Source organism: Chiloscyllium plagiosum, unplaced genomic scaffold, assembly GCF_037043375.1.
Source record: "Chiloscyllium plagiosum isolate Xiang-an unplaced genomic scaffold, Cpla_swu_hap1 HiC_scaffold_45, whole genome shotgun sequence".
Lineage (NCBI taxonomy): Eukaryota > Metazoa > Chordata > Chondrichthyes > Orectolobiformes > Hemiscylliidae > Chiloscyllium > Chiloscyllium plagiosum.
Window position 1 is genome coordinate 17,326,055 of NW_028270183.1, and position 23,668 is coordinate 17,349,722.

The 23,668-nt window shown below is 43.2% G+C and overlaps 1 long non-coding RNA gene across 1 annotated transcript; it reads left to right on the plus strand.

Moving 5' to 3' along the window:
* The first annotated feature begins 171 nt into the window (after positions 1–171).
* On the plus strand, positions 172–22,942 carry LOC122552358 (uncharacterized). Its single transcript, XR_015754419.1, has 4 exons — positions 172–1,587; positions 19,083–19,170; positions 20,307–20,513; positions 22,781–22,942. It is a non-coding gene; the product is annotated as an uncharacterized LOC122552358 (long non-coding RNA).
* Positions 22,943–23,668: the final 726 nt, after the last annotated feature.

The window sequence follows — 23,668 nt, forward strand, 5'->3', positions numbered from 1 at the left end:
ATTGAAACCTTTGCCCTTGGAGAATTAGCCTGGGCCTCTGGGTCTAATGGCTTTCCCAAGACGACTACTATCTCCTCCAAACAAGATGGGACATAGTACAGAGAATCAAGATAGAGAGAGAATGAAGAGCAACAGAATACAAGCTGAATGCTGCTAATCCATTGATCCTATTGAGTTAGGAACAAAATTCCATGGGAATTCTGTGTAATCCCAGCTCAAAGCCAACAGCCATTCTGGAACTCTGTTGTTCCCTAAAGTGGCAAGTGAAAGGTGGAGGGAGAAGGGGTCAGGAAGGCAGAGGTGGAGAGGGTTGAGGGTGATTCCTGAAGACTGGATTTATTGAGCTCCTTATCATTCTCAATTTTTCCCTTGATTTTCTTATACTCAGCCCATCTCCCTCCCACTGTAGAGACTTCACTCTTTGATCCCCTGCTCCTGGACCAGTTTGGGATGACCAGATTAGAAGAGGTAATTGGTCCCGAAGTAAATGGGAGTGTTCACTTCCTCCACAAGGGTAATTACGTCTTCCCACACCTCCTTCCTCTGCCGCTCCCTGATGGAGTGGGCTACATGGTCGTGCAAAATAAACTGTTTGCTCAGGAGTTAGAGAGAAGTATGGTTTGGTACAGAGATCGTGGATGCTTCAACCTCCCATACCAGGTGGGTGCCAATGTTTCCAACAGGCCTGGCCAGATGTGCTTTGGCACTCCCCTGCCAAAACCTGTCAGTGCCCACCCAACCTCTGCTGCTGAGATACCTCAATGGGCTGAATGGCGTGCATCTGCATGTATATTTTATGGTTTCCCATTAACCCTGCAAACACCACCATGCACTCAAGCATAACAATCATCACTACAACCCGAGGGGTTTCAGGCCAATTGTGTCTGTTAAAGATCTACCGAATCGGACAGGGACAAGTAATAAGAGATCCTCATTTATTTCCTTAACTGGATTAACACAACATAACCCTGCCTGGTGAAGTTATAGCAACAAGAGCTTTCATGGTTTGTGTGTCTGTCTCTCCCTCTCTCTGCCTGTGAATTCAGCATGCGCAATGTTTCAAAAATTGGTTTTGCAATTTGATGGTTTTTCCAGCTTTGCCAGACACCAGGGTGGCATGGCGGCTCAAAATGCAGTACCAGGGACCTGGGTTTCATTACAGCCTTGGGAGACTGTCTGTGTAGAGTTTGCAAGTTGTTGCTTTTTCTTGGGACGTGGGTTTCACTGGCAAGGTCTCCCACACACAGTCATACAGATAAATACATACACAATAGTGTGACAATACTAAGGCTTTAAGAGATGTGTTTTGTCCCTTTTTTTGTTGAAGAGAAGTTTTAAGACACAGGTGAAGACATGTCTATTTGAATCCAATTAAGTAAATAGCTTGAGGCCTTGGGTTTGTCTTAAAGTTGGAACGATAACAGCAGCCTGAATGAGTGGAGTCAAACTCCCACAGAGCCCGAATTTTTAGGTTTAATTTTCCAGTAGCAGTTGCTGCTGGAGTCTTGAAGTTGGATTTGGAAGCTGCTTTTCCTCACTCTGTTACAGCTAAAAGCTGGGGCTCTCTTCCTGCGGCTAGAATTGCATGTGAGACAATCTATTTTACTGAATTTGTCTTTGCTAAGAGTGTGTTTATGGGATGTTATTATGTTGGAGCAGTTACTGTTTAATAGTTAAATAATCTATTTCTCTGTAAAGTTTTCCAATAGAGTTGTTACTCCAATTCCTTCTTTCTTTTGTTGTATTTTAACTGTAGTGTATGATCAAAGTATGTTTACTTCATGACTGTTTTTTTAACGAATGGAGTTGCATCTGGAACACATAATCTGGCACTTGCCTTTAAAATAATAAAAAGTTAGGATGTCAACTATGTTCGTAACATATTTTGAGGGGGTTTGGTGTCGTCCATAATAAGGCATATACACACGCACCCAAACACACTTTCCCATACATATAACAAATCAGACACACACACACACACACTCCCATATATTCAACAAGCCACACACACACACTCCCATATAGTTAACAAGACACACACACACTCCCATTTAGTTAACAAGCCACAAACATACACGCACACTCCCATACATATAACAAACCACAAACACTCCAATGTCCCTTTGCAAGCTGAATGATGACATGGTATATTAGAGAGACTGGTTTCATGTCCTGCTTTCTGGACTTGTTTAATGCCAATCATGTTTTTTTAGAAGATTCATAATGAAGTGGAAATGTTGATTAACAGGATTTAAAATTACAGTAAAAGTTTGTTTGCAAAATTATATGTTCTTGAAATTTTCTGGACTGTTTAATAGTTAATTACAATTCTTAACCATTTGTATTTTAATAAAGTTTTTTACCGTTATTACTCTTCTAGGTGTATTGAGTAATATTTGTGAGCGAATGAGATTTCATTTTATGTTAGCTATGGAGACACCGTGAGGCTTGCTACAATGGAGGTGATAGACAATGTTGGTGTTAAATAGATTCTGTTTGCTTTCACACCTAGTGACATGTTTCTACAGACTCTGGTGCTATACGCAGTCTGCATTGAACTCACTGCCTTACTCAGTTGTGTCATTTCACGCTCTTTCCTATTCTCGGGTATTACAAAGTTGGGTGGGAATGATAATGATGGTAAATTAAAGGAGCTTTCTTTGCCATCTCCTGCCTGCTTCCAAACCATGTGTTCAGTTCAACTCCATTGGCAGTGTTCCCACTCAAACTTGTTGTCACACAATGTATGGGAAAAGGTTCTCTGAATTGCACACTCAAAGTTTGAAACATTGACACTTACTGAAAAAAATGAACATCATATGACAGGCTCATATTTTATCGTTCCAGTTAACAAAGTTGCTGCATGTTTTGCTGCATTTCTTTACTCAATGACCTAACTGAACCACAGATTGTTGGACTTTGCCATGTGTTGCTAGATTCTGTTTCAGTCAAGAACCAGGAATTAAACCATATTCATTTTCCCAAATTCCAAGCAATCCACTAGTGAAGCCTTTCCTTTGCACGGTCAGATGGGTGTTTCTATGGTTGGAGATCAGTGGTAAACGGGGAGTTGCAGGGGTCAGTGTTGGGCCCGCAACTGTTCACGAGATATATAAATGATTTGGAAGAAGAACCCGAGTGTAACATATCCAAGTTTGCTGATAACAGTAAATTGAGTGGAAAGGCAAACTGCAGAGGAAATGGAGGGTCTGCAGAGAGAATTAGATAGTTTAAATGAGTGGACAAGGGTATGGCAAATGGAGTACAATATTGGTAAATGTGAAATTATCCATTTTAGAAATAAAATAGTAGGTCAGAGTATTATTTAAATGGTGAAAGATTGCAGAGGGACTTAGGAGTGCTCGTACATAAATCGCTGAAAGTTGATTTGCAGGTGCAACAGGTAACCAGGAAGGCAAATGGAGTATTGGCTTTCATTGCTAGAGGGATTGAATTTAAGAGCAGAGAGGTTCTGCTGCAATTGTACAAGGTATTGGTGAGGCCGTATCTGGGGTTGTGTACGATTCTGGTCTGCTCACTTGAGGAAGGATATACTGGCTTTGGAGGTGGTGCAGAGGAGGTTCAACAGATTGATTCCGGAGATGAGGAGATTATCTGGGACTGTACTCACTAGAATTTAGAAGAATGAGAGGGGATCTTATAGAAACATATAAAATTATAAAAGGGACAGGTAAAATAGAGGCAGGTAGGTTATTTCTGCTGGTGAGTGAGACTAGGACAAGGGGATAGGGACTCAAGATTAGGGGGAGTAGTTTTAGAACAGAGATGAGGAGGAACTGCTTTTTACAGAGAGTAGTGATTCTATGGAATTCCCTGCCCACGGAAGCATTAGATGTTTCAAGACACAGTTGGATGGATTTTTGCATGGTAGGGGAATTAAGGGTGATAGGGATAATGCAGGTAGGAGGAACTGAGATGATGGATGGAGTAGCCGTGATCTTAATGAATGGTGGATCAGGTTTGATGGGCCAAATGGCATACTCCTACTTCTATTAATATGAAACAGAGATTCAATAACAAATTGTATTTATAAAGCACAGTTAGCAGAATAAAACATTCCAAGGTGCATTTCTAGTCAAGAAAATTTGACATTGAGTTCCATAAAAGGGAATGTAGCTCTGAGCCTTATAAGATAAATCAAAGAGGTAAGTTTTAAGCAGACTCTAAAGGTCTGGAGAGGTGGATGGGGTTTAAGAAATTCCAGAGCTTTGGTGATAGGCATCTGAAGACACAAATAATGAAGTGATTATATTTGGAGATGGTCAAGAGATCAAAAAATGGAGATGGTCAAGAGATCAGAATTGGAGGGTCTCGGGTACCTCAGTGAGTTTGGGAGCTGGAGTGGGTTAGAGAGATAGGGAGGAACAAGGGGATTTAAGAGGTTATCTCTTCTTCTATCTCAAGAATAGCGTAGGCACAGTTAAGATAAACACCGAAGGGAGAAAAGGAGGGTAAGCTGCTAGTGAGTTGGGAGGAGTATCCAATGGAATATAAACACACGACATGAACCAGTTTGATAGACTGGCCTGTTTCTGTGTAGTAAATGACACATCAGTCATCCAGTTGGAGGTAATTCTAACTGAGTGTTTTTATGACAGTTATTGAAAGTTATCATGGTCACACTTATTAAGACTAGTTTTCACTTCTGGATTTTATTAATTTAAATTCCACCACCTGATTCCATGTCCACCAAAGAATTAGCCTGGATCTCTCGGTTAGTATTCCATTGGCTACACCACTATTTGTTTCTGTGGCTCACTTAAGCCCTCTGCTGGCTAAGCCCATCTACTGCAGCAGTGAGAGAAACACTCCGAGAGGAAGGAGTGGAGGTGATGATATGAGCTGGGAGAGAGGGACCTGGCGGCGGGGAGGTATTGGAGGATGGTTGGCATGTTTTTTGATACTCTATTGGATCTTGTTGCTGAAAGGAAATGTGACTCACAAACACACACACAGATACGAAGAATAGTCTCATGCACACACACACTCTGAGATCTGAATTCATGTGAGAGACTTTTGGTTCTTCTAGGAGGAGGGCTTTTTTAGGTTTGGCTGATAGAAGGCGAACTTGGCACAAGTCTTTGACAGTGAGGAATTTTGAGTGAGTTTTATGAGTGAGTTATAGTTACAGAGGACTCAAGAACAGATCTTTTGCCCCTTTGACCCTGCTCCACCATTCAATTGGATCATGACTGATCTCGTCAGCCCCACATTCCTGTCTGCCCTCCGTAAAATCTAACAATCAAAAATCTGTATTAATGACCCAGCCTCCACTACTCTGCAGGGAAGAGAATTCCAGCCATTTGTGACACTCTGAGGGAAAAGGTTTCTCTCAATTTTCTCCTATTCTTAAACCATGGCCTCTAGTTCCAGTCTCCTCCGAGACAGAAAACAACTTCCCATTTTCCATCCTCTCCACTCTCCTCAAGTTCTCATATTTTTCAACAAGATTTCCTCACAGTCTTCTCAGCCCAAAACTGCTCAACCTTCTCTTCCTCCTGGAATGCGTCAAGTGAACCTCCCCTGAACTGCTTCTACTGCAATTATATATATTTTTCAAAAACTCAACATGTATTCCAGATGTGCTCTCACCAAGGTCTTGCATATCTGCTGTAAAATATTCCTACTTTTATATTCCAGCTCTTTGCACTCAGTGACAACTGTCCATTTGTCTTCTGAATTACTTGCTGCAGCTATTGAATAACATGCTGTGATTTGTGTACCAACATACCCAAGTCCCTCCATACGACCAAGCATTACAATCCTACTGCATTTAAATAGTTTTGTTTATTTCTCCTGCCAAAATGGACATGTTCACATTTTCTCACATTATATTCCATCTGCCTTTTGTTTTTGTCTACTCACTTAACCTGTCTATAGCTCTTTCCAGCTTCTACACTTTCCCTTGACAACTTAACTTTCACTCTTGGATTCATCAGCAAATTTAGTGACTTTTTATCTGACCTCTACAACCAAGTCATTGACATATATATTATTGTGGATGGAAAGTGTTTGACCATGAATCAACATTTCCCTTCGATGGGGCTCCCATCGCACACCATTCTTTGTTGCGGGCCTCTATAGGAGAGGATGGTTCTTTCTTTGTCTCTAGATGACCACTGCATTCAGCTTCCAGAGGCAGCCAAGGCTTTATTGATTATTTCTGAACAGGGAGATAAATTGCTGAAGCTTTTTGCCATGCACTCATCAGGACAATTTGCAAGAATGCAAACTTTCAAACAATCACAACGATTTATACTAAGAGGAAAATATAGGCAAGTCAACTTTTAGAGGTTTTGCTATGAAGGTATCAATGAGGAACTATAGGTCTCCAAGTCTCCTGTGTCCCCTTCCCCTGCCAGCCCACAGAGAGGCAGTTCAGCAGTTTGGATGCTTAATTCACTGAATTCCAGCAATGTTTAAACTGGCATTTAAATTTTACACCTCATCAACCAGATCTTGTGCTGCCAGAAGTTCACCACTGAGATTGAGACAGGAGCTCCTGATTGTTAGTGCCTCACTGCCACATCTCCACAGCTGATTGGGGAAGAAATGCCTTCTGGGTCGATGGCACTCGGAGGACTTTGAAACAGGCACCAGCTGTATCTCAGGCAGGAGAGGAACCCATGGTATCAATAATTTGTGACTTCATTTCTGCACAAACAGACACAGGAGCAGTAGGCAGGTCTGTCAGTGTACTGGGTAGCCTGATACAGGTGCACAATCCTTTATCTGAAATGCTTGGGACCAGCTGGTTTTCGGAATTTAGAATTTTTCAAATTTCAGCATAAGTGACAGTTTGATGGTGAAGTTTTAAAAAATCTTACCGGAGGAGCACACTCACTGAGTAACACAGGCCTTGAGAGAGAATGTAGGCCTGCCAGAGCTGGGTCATGACCCCACATCGCATCTGAGTGACACGCATCGAGTGGGTGTCGACTTGGGTTAACTGTTTGCATGCCAAAAACCTTGTTAATGAGAAAAAAACTTCACAAAAAAGCCTTCGAACTTTGGAGCTTTTCAGATTTTGGGATTTTGGATAAAGGATTGTCTACCTGAACCAAGGCTGCAGGACGGCAGTTATCTGGTTCACAATCCACAATCAGATTTGACAGCTGCCATGGAGAACCAGGTTCAGCAGTCTCAGAGCCTATTAGATATGCTCCCACACCTGCACCCCATCACTCTAGTCATTGGTGTCCAGAACCAATGACAGGGCAACAGTGGATTGGGGGACATTTTAATTCCACCCATACTGTAGTATTTATACCCAGGGTTCCATGACATTTAATAAGCTTGCTCCAGGGTCCAAATGTCCTTACACAACACAAAGCATCTCTTTCTAACTCTGATCACTTGTGTATGCCCCAAATCCCAGATTTTAATCACTCCACCATTTTTTGTCACCCCTGCAGTTACTAAAGTTCAAATGTATCTGCCCTACACCATTCCACTCTCCACCTCACTGTTCCCCTCCCATGCTGTGCTTAAAATCTATTCCTTTGGCTAAACTTTTAGTCAAATGGCCTATTATCTTCTAAGGGGACCCAGTGCCAAATTTGGTTTTGGCTTTCCCTGGAAAGTGCCTTCAGGAATTTTATTACATTAAGGGCACAATATAAATGCAAGTTGTTGGTGTTGACTGAAGAGGAATTATATTCCATTTGAAATGTGGATTGAGGGCCTAAGGGCTATGTTTGGAGACAGACTGAGTGGAGGATGCAAAGGTTTGTACAGAGCGTGAGATCTAATTGAGATATAATCAGATACTAAAAGGAATTGATGAAGTAGACATAGAGAGGATGTTTCCTCTTCGAGTGGAATCCAGAATGAGAGGTCATAGTTTAGAATATGTGGTAACAGATTTAAAACAGAGATGAGAAATTACTCCTCTTAAAGGGTCATGAAATTATGGAATTCCCAGATTGCAGTGGATGCTACGAAATTGAGCAATTAAGGAGAAGATACACAGATTTTTAATTAGTAACGAGTTAAAGGGTTATGGAGACTGGACATGAAAATGGAGTTCCGACTGAGATGAGATCAGCCAGAATTGCATCAAATGGCGAAGCAGACTCAAGGGGCAGAATGGCCTACGCTTGCTCCTAGATGTAATGTTAAGTCAGTGAGACGTAGTCAGGAAAGAGCTACTTGGTTACTAACTGAAAAATCACACAGCACCAGGTTTATTTGGAAGCACTAGCTTTCGGAGCGCTGCTCCTTCATTAGGTAGTTGTGGAGTATAAGATTGTAAGACACAGAATTTATAGCAAAAGGTTACTGTGTGATGTAATTGAAATTATATATTGAAAAATACCTGAGTTGTTTGTTAAGTCTCTCATCTTTTAGAAGAGCCATGTTGGTTTCAGTTCTTTCATACATAAATCGTAAAAAGATTTTAAAAGTTATATTCTCAAGTGAACTTAAACAATTAGTGTCATGTCGGTCCAGATAATGCATTGAAGGTGTGAGCTGTTCTGTGTGAGACTGTCTGTGTCACAGTGGTCAGACTAATTCTAATCTATAAAAAAACGGATTTACAGAATCTTACGTGGATTCATGCAGTTTTTGTGCTAAGTTAAATGTAATTCTGCACATACAAATTCACCCCACAAACTTATACATGTATGTGTGCATTTGGGTGTGTGTGCTTGGTGGGGGGGTTATGAGTGTCTGTGAGAGAGTGTGTGTATGTGTGTGAGTGTGAGTGTAAAGGTATAAGTCTATCAGAGGGGCTGTGTGTGAGTGTGGGAGTGTCTGTGTGAGCATATGAGAGAGGGTCTACGTTAGTGTACAGGTCTGTAGGAGTGTGTGTGTGTGTGTGTAGGAGTGTCTGTCTGTGTGTGTGGATCTGTCTGTCTGTGTGGAGTGCAATGGAGTCACCTGTAGTGTGACGTGAACCCAAGGTCCCAGTTGAGGCTGTGTCCATGGGTACCGAACTTGGCTATCAGCCTCTGCTCGGCCACTTTTCATTGTTGCCTGTCCCGCAGTCTGCCTTGGAGGACGGTCACCCGAAGGTCCAAGGTCAAATGTCCCAGACCGCTGAAGTATTCTCCAACTGGGAGGGAACACTCCTGTCTGTAGATTGTTGTGTGGTGCATAGTACATTGGCGAGACCAAGCAGAGGCTACAGCAATGGATGAATGGACACCGCACAACAGAGGCTGATAGCCAAGTTCGATACCATGGGGATGGCCTCAACCGGGACCATGGATTCATGTCATACTAAGGTGACCCCATTGCACTACACACACACTCACACACCCCCTCTGACAGACTTATATCTTTTTACACTCACACACATACACACAATCTCTGACAGACACTCATAACTCGCGCCCCCAACACACAAACCCACATGCACACATCACATATAAATTTATGGGTGAATTTGTACTTGCAGAATTACATTTTACTTTGTTCAAAAACTGCATGGATCCATGTAAAATTCTCTAAATCCGTTTATTAGATTAGAATCAGTCTGACCATTGTGGCACGGACAGTCTCACACAGGGTACCTCACACCTTCAATGTATTGTCTGGGCTGACATTACACCTATTGTTAAAGTTCACTTGAGAATGTAACTTTTAAAAACGTTTTGCGATTTACATATGAAAGAACTGAAACCAACATAGTCGTTCTAAAAAATGAGAGACTTAACAAACAACCCAAGTCTTCTTCAATGTATAATTTCAGTTACATCACACTGTAAACTTTTGCTATAAATTCAGTGTCTTACAATCTTATACTCCACAACCACCTGATGAAGGAGCAGCACTCCAAAAGATAGTGCCTCAAAATAAACCTGTTGGACTATAATCTGGTGTTATGTGATTTTTAACTTTGTACACCCCAATCTAACACCGGCATCTCCAACTCATTGACTTGGTTTGCTGGCTGTGGCTCAATAAAACGCAGCATATTGACCAAATATTGTATGATGTGAGAATGTTTTGGCCTTTAGAGGTGTAAATCACTACTTTATCTACTATTGACTTCATTAATGTTTCAGCTTCTCAGGTATGGAGGGGGCCCACCTGAGCTCTTCATTGCAGGGTCTCACTGAGTAGCAGTCAGAGGCTAGACAATTATTTTATTCACCTTCTGTCCAGTTTTAGTCCAGTGCCAGTTTCATTCTATGCGGAGCATTGTCATTGCTGTTAAGACCAATATTATTTACCCATCCCTAATTGCCCTTGAATTGAGTGGCTTTCTGGGCCATTTCAGAGGCCAGTTAAGAATCAGCCACATTGTTGTGGGTCTGGAGTCACATTTCGGGCCAGACCAAATAAAAGCAGCAAATTTCCTTCCCTAAGCGCATTAGTGAACTAGATGGGTTATTGCAACAATTGATGACAATAGCCATCACTTAAACGTGAGTCTATAAAGTCCAAATTTAATTAATAGAGTTTAGACCTTTCCCCACAACCAAAGCTACTGTGGTGGGATTTGAACCCATAATCCTAAAGCAGTAGCTTGGGCTACTGGGTTGTTAGGCCAACAACATTACTAATGAACCACCATCTCCACAGTCTTTCAGGTAAAGCACTGGAACCATCTGGCATTAAGGCCCTGAATGAGAGAACATGCAATGTTCCACTCCACTGCGTAACAAAACATTAAACAGAATGGAAGCCAATCATAAATTTGTGAGAAAATCTTTGCACCAAAGCTTCATTCTATAAAATCCATTCCTCTGAAATAATCACAGCTAATTGCTTCCAGTGTCTCCCAGAGTATCATTGGATCAACACTGGTTGCCTGGCAACCAAACAGATTCTTTTTCACATGGAATAAGGATAATTGAGAGGTCTGTAAACGTAGGGCAGGGATAATGAGCAGCAGGAATTGTACATCTACAAATATTTCACTTACCCAAGGTCTTGTGATATACCCTGTAGTGGGAATGTCCCTCTCTCTGGACCAAGAGGTCTGGGTTAAAGGAACACCACACAATGTGATGATCATGTGCGTTTGTCATAATATGTCCAATACAATTGATTTAGAACAAACATTTAACTTTGAATGCAGTAAGCCTATGGCCCAGCTGTAGATTTCTGCTTCCTTAGACATGCAATAATAGGTGGAGGCCACTCAGGACCCTCCAGCCAATTTGGTTGAAATCATTGTTGATCTCCATCAGAACTCCATTTATCCACCTTAGATTTATTTAATATATAATCAAATTTTATCAACCTCTGTTCCAAATCTGTTTCAGTTGACAGACCCCTTCACTCGCCTAACCTCTGTAGTTTTTGGGGGGGGTGAGAATTCCAGATTTCCACTGTCCCTTTGTGGAAATAAGGGCTGCTTAACATCACTCCTGAATGATCTGGCACAATTTTAAGGATGACCTGGACCAGAGGAAATAATTTGTCTTTCTGCCCATTTTCCTTCAATCATCTTCTGGCTGTTCCACCCACCTCTCATTATCCATTTTTGACCTGCTCAGGTTTTGAAATTCAAATAATTCACCTCATGACCACATTTGAAAAGCCTCTCATACGGATCATTAAACATACATGACCCAATTGTGGATGTGTCCTACTGAAGCTCTGGCCAATGAGGTGTCTCCAAGGGCAGGTTTGTTATCTGCCAAGTGACTAGCCCTTCAATTCAGCAACTTCCTAAACCCACACAAAGCCGCGAGACAGGGAGTTGCAAGATATGGTCCCTGCAACAATGGTGATATATTTCCAAGTCAGGAGGTTAATTGGCTTGGAGTGGAACTTGCAGACGGTGACCTGTGCTGCTGTGGAAAGATCCTAGATTAGGCACACTCCAAGTTTCTTAAGAATCCCATATTGGAACCTTGGGCGAGAAATACAGAGTCCCTGGATAGGGTTAGGAAAAAAAAGGAGCAGAATTGCAATTGGATTGTGACAGACTTCCCTAAAAAAATCAGCTGAATATATCCCTGTTTTATAGGACGACATTGAATGTACAGAATATTCAATTTTGGTGTTTCTGCTCCACACAAATGTCCTCCCACCTCTTTTCATCGAGCATCATCAGGTTGTCCTTCTTAGAAACAAAAACAGAAATTGCGGAAAAATCTCAGCAGGTATAGTAGCATCTACGGAGAGACATTCAGAGTTAACGTTTCAAGTCCAATGAGCCTTCTTCAGCACTCAGTTCATGACTGGATCCGAAACGTTAACTCTGCTTCCTCTGCATAAATCTGTCAGATCTACTGAGTTTCTCCAGCACTTCCTGATCTTTTTTCTGACTTCCAACATCCACAGATTTTTTTTATATGTTGTCTGTCTAACTCTTTCTCCCTCACATTCTTATCTAGCTTACCTTTGAAAGTGTCAATGCAGCGCAATTAACCTCATTGACTCCCTGAGGGAGTGAGCTTTTCATTCCCCTGACTTTCTGGGCAAAATCTTTCAGCTGAATCCCCTATTGGATGTTTTGCGATCTTTCCTAGTTTGATCATTGCCCACATTCAGGAACACCTTCTTTACATCTTTTCCTTAATTTAACCTATTTTTCCAACCAACCTATTCAGCGATGTTATTACACATCCTCTGGAGCAGATGGGACTTGAACCTGTATCTCCCATCCAGGGGTAGGGACACTACCACTGCATCACAAGAGGGCCCTTCTGTACATCTACTCTATCAGACGCCTTCAAAATTTTAAAGAAGGCTATCAAATCCTTAGCCTTTTCTACCCTGCAGAGGTCAGTTAGTCTTTTAGTCCAGAGAACTGGATTAATGATCCAGAAAGTGTGAATCGGAAATTACACGTTAGGATTAAGGGGCAAATCCCATTGGAACTGAGACAAGAAGGAATTTCTTCACTGAAACAGTGGTGAAATCTTTGGAATTGCCTTTCCCAGGCAACAGTGGTGGTTCAGCAGTTGAACAAGTTCAAGAGGTTAGATTGGCTGCAATGGTACAATCAGTATTTCATCAGCATTTGATGCATTAGCACTTTCACTTCATGTGTACTGCCTTTGTGCATAGAAATGATTGCAAATAAAATATGGCCAGAGCTTGCAAACCCATGCTTCATGTATTTGCCTCCTCAATATCCAGCAGTCATGAATCCCACACTTCTACACATCAAACTGACACTGTCTACTCTGGCCATTGGTCCAGCTATCTTCCAGTTGTATTTCACATCGAGAGAACAATAATTGATGGCCAGAAACGCAGATTGCGATGGACACCATCACGACCAGGCCCCATCTGGTCACCAGGTACACACCCCAGACACTCCAGAACCTTCATGTCACCTTTTGCTCTACCCTAACAGTCCATTTCCATTCACCCCTAAACCCCTCCTTCTGGTGACTCATCTCATTAAACTTCACCTCCAACTGTCTTCCCAGCCCCCTCAGCCCCAATTTTAATGATAACTGCCCTGCTCTTCTATGCTGAGGCTATGGAAGCGGTCACTGACAATAAGTACCCGTGTGTCCCATGCCCTCTGATGCTCTTTGACATATACCCCTACACCTTGGTGCCACCTACTCCGTCACTGTCCTTGTCCCCATCTCCCCTAATGCCCTGCTTTGCCCCTCAGCTTTGAATCTCCCTGCCCTTTTTGAGCAGTGATCCTCTCACTACCCTTACATGCCTCCCTTACAATTGAGCAATCGATGGATTCTATTCTCCCTAGACTCTAACTGCCTTACACAAGCAGCTCCTAGCTAGCATGACGTGCCAGACCCCTGACTGCTGTCTTAGCAGCTTCTCGGACTGATGAGACACACTTCCCCTGACTGTTGGAGCTGCACCTATAGCACCGTGCTGCCCAGTCACTGGACTGTAGCTGGACAGATTCCCTGATAGTAAGCAATCCAAACTTACAACTAACCATGGCCAAGCTCCTGGACTCAGTACAGATGACGCTCCTGACAAGTGGTACCAAGACCCGCTGACCGACAGAGACTGGACTGAGGACTAGCCCCAGTGCAGTTTCTGATATGCTCAGTTGGTTGAATAAAGGTACAGTATGTTTGCCATGTAAGCAGCTGACACATGCTGTAAGTATTGGACTGATACCTCAGTGTGCCTTAATGATACCACCCCCACCATCACCTGGAAAGATTCCTACTGACAAGCAGTCTGTCTGTAAGGCCATGTAAAGGAGTGCATCAATACAGCAATACTTGTAGCTTTGGGCTCTGAATGAAGCATGAATGCTATCACAGGCAATGCAAGGTTATACCTGGATGCTGTGGCCAAGCAAGTCGGCTGTAAATGAGCTCAGAAAGCAAATGAACAGCTCCGATTGGCTGCACAGATGCAATGCAGAACATTGTACTCCATTTTTGGAGCATTTCACTCCATCTTTGATACTTTTTCGAAGTGAGTTTCTCACTGTGCAGTGATGAGTTGCCAATTAAAGAGGATGAGTGCCAATTGTCAAACACCTTGTTAAAGGCCCAATTCGCCTCACTAATAGTCAGCTTTCCATCTTACTAAATGTGCTGACCAGGCTTGACATGGAGATCGCAGGAGGTTACCTGGAGACTTCAACTCACCCCAGACTACCAGAAGCCTTCATATTTCCCCAGCTTCACCCACCCCTCGTTCATAGACATTGGCATCTGACACCTGCTAAGCTCTAACAACCTTCTCCAATCCACCGGAAAGACACATGGACATGCATTTTGGGGCCCACCAATAACTAGCATCAAGAGGCTGCAGTAGGAAGACTGTGCAGCAGGGCCAGGCACTCAGCTCCCAGATTGCACCAGGATGCAAGTGAACAGCTCAGATTGGCTGCACAGATACAATGGTGCAATCAGTATTTCATCAGCATTTGATGCATTAGCACTTTCACTCCATTTCTATGTACTGCCTTTGTGCATAGAAATGATTGCAAATAAAATATGGCCAGAGTTTGCAAACCCATGCTTCATGTATTTGCCTCCTCAATGTTCGCTGCAAAGTGAGAAATTCATTTCGAAAAAGTATCAAAAATGGAGTGAAATGCTCCCAAGGTTGAGACAGGGTTTGGTGCATTTTTCATCCAATTCTGCCACAAATCCCAACATATCATACGTCTAAGATACCACCCATGGTGATCAGTCCTGCTGTTGTTTGGAATCTTTTTCCTGTTCATGAAAAGTTGCAATATGTTAGTCAGCTTCCTGCTCCCATTGCAGCCTTGTGCTGATTGCAGCTTTGAGTAGTGGGACGGAAGCAGTGAAATGTGCTTCAGACACTGAAACAGAGGTGGCACTATAAGTGCAAATGAGATTGAGTGAAAGGCCATGTAAATCCCAGGAGGAGTCCTGAGTACGTCAGGATCCTGGAGAGCTGAAACAATCTGGGAGGTCTATTTGATTGGATATCATGCCAGCTCACTCGTTTTGAGGATGTACATTTAAACTGTGCAGGAAGTGGCTGTGAGGAGAATAAGAGCGGCCCAACCAAGGGCAGAGAGATTCCGAGGGATCAGCTGGAACACAAACAAGGATCTAATGAAAGGCTTCAGGAGAGAAAAAAAGCTTGGAGATGTGCAAAGGACTTGCCACTTTTCTGGCCTCATAGAGTCACAGACTCATAGAGATGTACAGCATGGAAACAGACCCTTCAGCCCAACCCGTCCATGCCGACCAGATAGCCCAACCCAATCTAGTCCCACCTGCCAGTACCCGGCCCATATCCCTCCAAACCCTTCCTATTCATATACCCATTCAAATGCCTCTTAAATGCTGCAGTTGTACCAGCCTCCACCACTTCCTTTGGCAGCTCATTCCATACACGTACCATTCTGTGTGTGAAATCATTGCCCCGTAGGTCTCTTTTATATCTTTCCCCTCTCGCCCTAAACCTATGCCCTCTAGTTCTGGATTCCCCGATCCCAGGGAAAAGACTTTGTCTATTTACCCTATCTATGATCCTCATAATTTTGTAAACCTCTATAAGGTCACCCCTCAGCCTCTGATGCTCCAGGGAAAACAGCCCCAGCCTGTTCAGCCTCTCCCTATAGCTCAAATCCTCCAACCCTGGCAACATCCTTGTAAATCTTTTCTGAACGCTTTCAAGTTTCACAACACCTTTTCTGATAGGAAGGAGACCAGAATTGCATGCAATATTCCAACAGTGGCCTAACCAATGTCCTGTACAGCTGCAACATGACCTCCTAACTCCTGTACTCAATACTCTGACCAATAAAGGAAAGCATACCAAACACCTTCTTCACTATCCTATCTACCTGCGACTCCACTTTCAAGGAGCTATGAACCTGCACTCCAAGGTCTCTTTGTTCAGCAACACTCCCTCGGACTTACCATTAAGTGTATAAGTCCTACTAAGATTTGCTTTCCCAAAATGCAGCACCTCGCATTTATCTGAATTAAACTCCATCTGCCACTTCTCACCCAATAAGCCCATCTGGTCCAGATCCTGTTGTAATCTGAGGTAACCCTCTTCGCTGTCCACTACACCTCCAATTTTGGTGTCATCTGCAAACTTACTAACTGTACCTTTTATGCTCACATCCAAATCATTTATGTAAATGACAAAAAGTAGAGGACCCAGCACCGATCCTTGTGGTACTCCACTGGTCACAGGCCTCCAGTCTGAAAAACAACCCTCCATCACCACCCTCTCTCTTCTACCTTTGAGTCACTTCTGTATCCAAATGGCTAGTTCTCCCGGTATTCCGTGAGACCTAACCTTGCTCACCAGTTTCCAATGGGGATCCTTGTCGAACACCTTACTGAAGTCCATATAGATCACACCTACCACTCTTCCCTCATCAAGCCTCTTTGTTACCTCCTCAAAAAACTCAATCGAGTTTGTGAGACATGATTTCCCATGCACAAAGCCATGTTGACTATCCCTAATCAGTCCTTGCCTTTCCAAATACAGACCTCCAGTCTTCCAGCACCTCACCTGTGACTATCGATGATACAAAGATTTCAGCAAAAGGCCCAGCAATCACTTCCCTAGCTTCCCACAGAGTTCTAGGGTACACCTGATCAGGTCCTGTGTACTTATCCACCTTTACCCGTTTCAAGACATCTAGTACTTCCTCCTCTGTAATATGGACATTTTGCAAGATGTCACCATCTATTTCCCTACAGTCTATATCAGGGGTGGGGAACCTGCGGCCTTAAGGCCGCATGCGGTCTTCAAGGTCATTGTGTGTGGCCTTTTGAATGAATCCAAATTTTGCAGAACAAATCTTTTTTTTAATATGTCTTTTTTCGTCCTTCATTATTTTTATTTTAATCTTAAAATGAATGTATTTAAAATACTTTAGAGTAAAAGAAAATTCAGTGAAATAATCCACACAGACTGACAGCCACAATTAAAAAATTGGTAAGTCATAAGGGCTATTGCGACACTTGCTATGCTCATGATTTAGTTATAATGTGACTCTAGTTAGACTTTTACAAAATAATGTGAATTTTGAAGAATATATAATTGAAGTTTCTTGGATGCGGCCTTATTAGATTACAACTAACATAATGTGGCCTTCCAACATGAAAAGGTTCCCCCACCTCTGGTCTATATCTTGCATATCCTTTTCCACAGTAAATACTCATGCAAAATACTTATTTAGTATCTCCCCCATTTTCTGCGGCTCCACACAAGGCCACCTTGCTGATCTTTGAGGGGCTCTATTTTCTCCCTAGTTACCCTTTTGTCCTTAATGTATTTGTGAAAACCCATGTTTGGAAAGGTAACTTTTTTTTACTGCACCTTCTCACCCAGGGTCTCTCTGTCCTTTCTATTGAAGGAGACCAGGTCTGTGCTCCTTTGAATGATCTATCAACCTAGCAAACCGTGTCTCAGTTGCAGAGTTGCGTGCTGCCATGTGTTCTTATAGTGTCATAGTCATAGAGTCATACAGCATGGAAACAGACCCTTCAGTCCAAACCATCCATGCCGTCCAAATATCCCAACCCAATCTAGTCCCACCTGCCAGCACCCGGCCCATATCCGTCCAAACCCTTCCTATTCATATACCCATCCAAATGCCTTTAAAATGTTGCAATTGTACCAGCCTCCACCACTTCCTCTGGTAGCTCATTCCATACACGTACCATCCTTTGCAATCCCAAACTAAACCAGTCCTACCAGCCTGTCCCTGGCCCATATCCTGCCAAACCTTTCAGGTATCTATCCAAATGTCTTTTAAATATTGTAACTGTGCCCACATCTACCACTTCCTCTGGAAGTTTATTCCATACGCGTACCATGCTCTATGTAAAAGAATTGCCTCCAGTGTCTTTTTTAAATCTCTCTCCTCTTATCTTAAACATATGCCCCTTGTCTTGAAATCCCCCATCTTTTGGAGGTAGAGAAGTTGGCCATGATAGGCTGAATGGTCTCCTTTCATTCTGTAAATCATCCTGGTTTCTATGGAGCTGTCAGGTAAATATTTGTTTTTCGATCTTGGATATTATGAAAGAAGCCTGAGGCTTTTGTCTTGCGCTCATCAGGACAGATGCAAGAATGACAAATATTAAAGGATTTCAACAGCTGCAGTACAAAGCGGTGTTGACTGGGTTGGCAAGCTGCTTCAGATTGGCTAAGGCATTTCCATGGAGAAAGCTGTGATGAAATATAAGATCTCCAAGACTCCCAAGTATTTCAAAAAAGGTGCAAACTTGATCTATCCTGTTGCCTTCTCCATGGCAATGCCTTGATCAGAGTTAATGAGCCAATAGCCAGCACCACTTCCCCTGTGATATAAATTGTTATGGTTGTTTGAAATTTTGCATTCTTGCATGTGTCCTGATGAGGACAAGATGATAAACTCGACAATATTTTCCGCAATGTTTAAGTTCTGTACTGCCAAGGTACTTGTTGTAACAATTTTAGAAACTTGTTATAAATTGTCAGCTTCAATTGTTTTACCTTCTTCCTACACTCCAGCTAATATCAGTTCTACATATCCAACACCACTTGGGCTAAGATCAGATGAACCAGACCTGGCACTGGGCATAACTGGAATCACTCCTCATCTCTCTCCTAGATAAAGAGTGATTGCAATGATAAATTAAAATCTCTGTTGATGGGACAGAGGGAGCTGAACTTGTCGCATGCTCAGACTAACAATAATTCTGTTAATATTCCAGGGCGAAGGAGGTTGGCACTCTTGGGCTTCCTGCTGGTGAAATCAGCATCCACTGAATCCAGGAGTGAGAAACAAGCTAGGATCCTGGGGTAAGTCCAGTAACTAGAGACTGCCAAATGGGATTGTGTGATGAATACAGAGAAAGGAATGACTGAAATAGTGTCAGCTGGAACCCCATTGTTCAGTAGAGCTTCTTGTTAGATCCCAAAGGACCAATTTGCCAACTCATCTGCAATACAGCCAACTCCCTGTCGACTGTAATCATAGCCTCCAATAACTATAACAACACCCTTAATAACTGTAGCCACAACCCCTGATAACTGTAGCCACAGTATTAAATAACTGTAGCTATAGTATTGATGGCCACAATATGAAATAACTCTCGTCATAATACCAAAAAAACTGTAACTGCACCCCTCCAATTACAGCCTCAAATAACTTAATACAGCCCTAAATAATTGCAGCCATACTCTTAATTAACTGTAACTACCAGCTGAAATAACTCTAGCCGTACACTGGAATGACTGTAACCACAGCTGCAAATAACTGTAACCACAACCACAAACACTGCAACCACACGCAAAGGACTAACCAGCGCCCTGAACAATAACCCCATCCTGTAGCAGCATAAGCATCTATAAGCTTTTAACAGCTGTTCACACAATCAGCTCATTTCTCAGTGTCTGAATGCTCTTGGATGATCCCAGGTATGGAGGGATTGTCTTACGAGCAAAAGCGAAACAGGTTGGGATTCTACTCATTGGGTTTTAAAAGCATGTGAGGTGATCTTGTTGAAACTTATAGGATTCTGAAAGGGCTTAACTGGGTAAATACTGAGAGGATGATTCCCCCCATGGGAGAGTCTAGGACCAGAGGGCACAGTCTCAGAATAAAGGGGTACCAATTTAAGACTGAGATGAGGAGGACTTTCTTCTCTCAGAGAGTTGTGGGTCTTTGGAACTAATTGTCACTGAGAGCTGTGGGGTTAGGGTCCTTGTGTGTATTCTTGATCAGTAGGATGATCAAAGGGCAGGAAAGTGGATGTGAGGAATGTCAGATCAGCCATGATCTTATGAAATGGCAGAGCAGGCTAAAGGGGCCAATGTCTTACTCGTTTTGCTATTTATCATTATTTTATGGTCCTCTATCTATGTTAAGACACAGTAAGGTTGTTGATATTGGTGTGAATGTGGCTAAATTAATCCCATTTGATTTCTTTCTGTAGATCCCATGAAGACAAAGCTCTTAAATGGGGAGAATCGCTGGACAAGCTACTGAATTACAAATGTTAGTGTGAAAGAAGGAAAGAATACATACTCCACTCCACTCAAAATCTGAATTCTATTGCACCATAATTACTGTTCTGCATGAGGCAGACACCAACAGCCATTTGACGTAAAACAAGACCCAGACACACGAGTGAGGGAAATAAGTAAGTCAGTAAGTCTGCCTTGAGGAGTGAGAACCTTGACATTGATTGTTGTACTCTTAGGGCCATAGATCCGTAGAGTTATACTGCATGGAAACAGATCCTTCAGTTCACGGTCCATGCCGACCAAAATCCCAAAACTAAACTAGTGTCATCTGCCTGAGCTTGACATGTATCCCTCCAAGCATTTCTTATTCATGTACTTATCCAAATGTCTTTTAAACATTGCAACTGTACCTGCATCCAACATTTCCTCTGGATGGTCATTCCACACATGAACCACTGTCTGTGTAAAAAAATTGCCCCTCATGTTTTTTTTTAATCTTTTTCCTCTCATCTTAAAAATGCCCCCTAATCTTGAAATACCCCACCATAGGGAAAAGTCACCTGCCATCACTTTATCTATACCCCTTATGATTTTATAAGCCTCTGTAAAGTCACCCCTCAACCTCCTTAGCTCCAGTGAAAAAAGTCCCAACCTATCCAGCTCTCTCCATAACGCAAACCCTCCATTCCTGGCAATACCTTGGTAAATCTATTCTGAACCCTCACATTGCTGTGGGTCTGGAATCACACGTTCTGAGATGGTCCAGGTGAACTTGTGGTTGGGGTGGAAGGTGTTGGTGAAGTTGATGAACTGTTCAACCTCCTCAAGTTTACCTGGACATCTTGGACACCTCCCTCCCCGGCCTAGACCTCGCCATCTCCATTTCTGGTGACTGATTCAACATGGACATCCATGACAAATCCACTGACTCCCGCAGCTACCTGGACCACACCTCCTCCCACCCTGCCTCCTGTAAAAATGCTATCCCTTATTCCCAATTCCTCCACCGCATCTGCTCCCAGGAGGACCAATTCCACCATAGAACACGCCAGATGTCCTCCTTCCAACAAAGATCAGCATTTCCCCTCCCATATGGTTGATGATAACCTCCAGTGCATCTCCTCCACTTCCCACATCTCCACCCTTGAACCCCACCCCCCAACAAGGACAGAGCCCCCTGGTCCTCACCTTCCACCCTACCAACCTTCGGATACATCTCATCCTCCTCCACCGTTTCTGCCACCTACAAACAGAAGCGACCACCAGAGATATAATTCCTTCCCCACCCCATCTGCGTTTCGGAGAGACCATTTCCTCCGTGACTCCTTTGTCATCTCCACGGCCCTGCCAACCCACCCTTCCCTCCGGGCACCTTTCCCTGCCATCGCAACAAGTGCAAAACCTGGCCCATATCTCCCCTCTCACCTCCATCCAAGGCCCCAAAGGATCCTTCCACATCCAACAGAAATGTATCTGTACTTCCACACATGTCATCTACTGCATTCCGTTGCACCTGATGTGGTCTCCTCTACACTGGGGAGGCAGGACGCCAACTTACAATCATTCCAGAGAACATCTCTGGGATACTCGCACTGACCAACCCCACTGCCCTATGGCTGAACACTTTAACTCCCCCTCCCACTCCGCCAAGGCTTGCAAGTCCTGGGCCTTGTCCATCACCAAACCCTAACCACCTGACCCCTGGAGGAAAAATGCCTCATCTTCTGCCTTGGAACCCTCCAACCCCACAGGATCAATATGGATTTCACCAGTTTTCCCATTTCCCCTCCCCCCAGCTTATCCCAGTTCCAGCCTTCCAACTTGCACCGCCCTCTTGAAAGACCCTACCTATCCATCTTCCTTCCCACCTATCTACTCCACCCCCTCTCCGACCGATCACTTTCACTCCCACCTTCATCTACCTCTCACCTTCGCAGCTATCTCCCCCCAATTTATCTCTCAGCCTCCTTGGCCCACAAGCCTCATTCCTGATGAAGAGCTTATGCCTGAAACATCGATTCGCCTTCTCCTTGGACGCTGCCTGACTGGCTGTGCTTTTCCAGCACCACACCCTTCGACTCTGATCTCCAGCATCTGCAGTCCTCACTTTCTCATAGATGGGATGACTGTACAACTATCAGCAATAGTTTTCATTACTAAAGCTAGCTATTGATTTCAGACCGAGTAATTGAATTTAATAGTTGTGATTTATTAATGGAATCTGGCTGTTGTGATGGGATTTGAACCCAGGTCCCAAGAATATTATTTGGGGCCTCTGGATGACTGGACCAGTGACAATATTAGCAAAGCTATCATCTCCCTTGACACCTTCTGTGCTCGTATTGCAATGGGAGGCGTCTGATTTATCAATGGTTGTAAGAGTGGGAATGGATGGTTCCTTCATGAGGAAACATAATCAAATTCTCTTTCTGTCTTATTCCAGGTCGCATGGCTACATTCCAAGCGTTCGTTCACTCAGAGTTCAACGAGGAGAACATTGACTTCTCTCTTGTCTGTGAGGACTACAAGAACACAAAGACCAGCTCCAAACTCATGGTCAAAGCCCAGAAGATTGATGACGAGTTTGTCAAGATCCGGGTCCCGAAGGAGGCAGGTTTGCCTTTCTTCTCTTTTGAGCATTGCTTTAGTGCGTATATTTTCTTTCATCATCAGAGCACTCTTGACTGAATCAGGGGTCAAGTAGAACAGGGCTGGGGGGTGTCGGAGTGGTCAGTGAGTACTGAAGGTGATGGGGAACTGGAGGTGGGGGAGAGTCAAGGGGTTAGGAGAAAGCTAGATGGGGTGGGCAATGGGAGGTCAGAGAAAGTGGGGAGTTCAATTAGACTTGTCCCTCATCTGAGGGTCTCATCCTCCAGCTGAAAACCTACCATGGTTTCACAGTTTCCTATATCTCTTCCTGTCCTATTAGAAGCATTGTCTTTCAGATGAGATGTTATACTGAGGCTTGTCCACACTGTCAGATGGATCCAAAACCTCCTGTGGTACTATTTCAAAGAAAATCAGCACAGTTCTCCCAGGTATGCCAGCTAATGAATCCTTCAATCAACATCATTAAACAGACAATCTGGTTATTTATCATGCCGTTTACTATACATTAATTTTGGACCCTACTTGACATGAGTTGGTGTGTATCAGTGGCCCATGATATAGCATTTTAATTTAAAATTGTTGATTTCCTTTGAAACATCTTGATTTAGTTGTACGACCCCCTTGTTAAGGATTGTCACCTAATTTGGTTTCATTGTTTCTATCACTCTGCAGATTAGGAGAATGAGGGGCTCTTGTGGCATAGTGGTAGTGTCCCTACCTC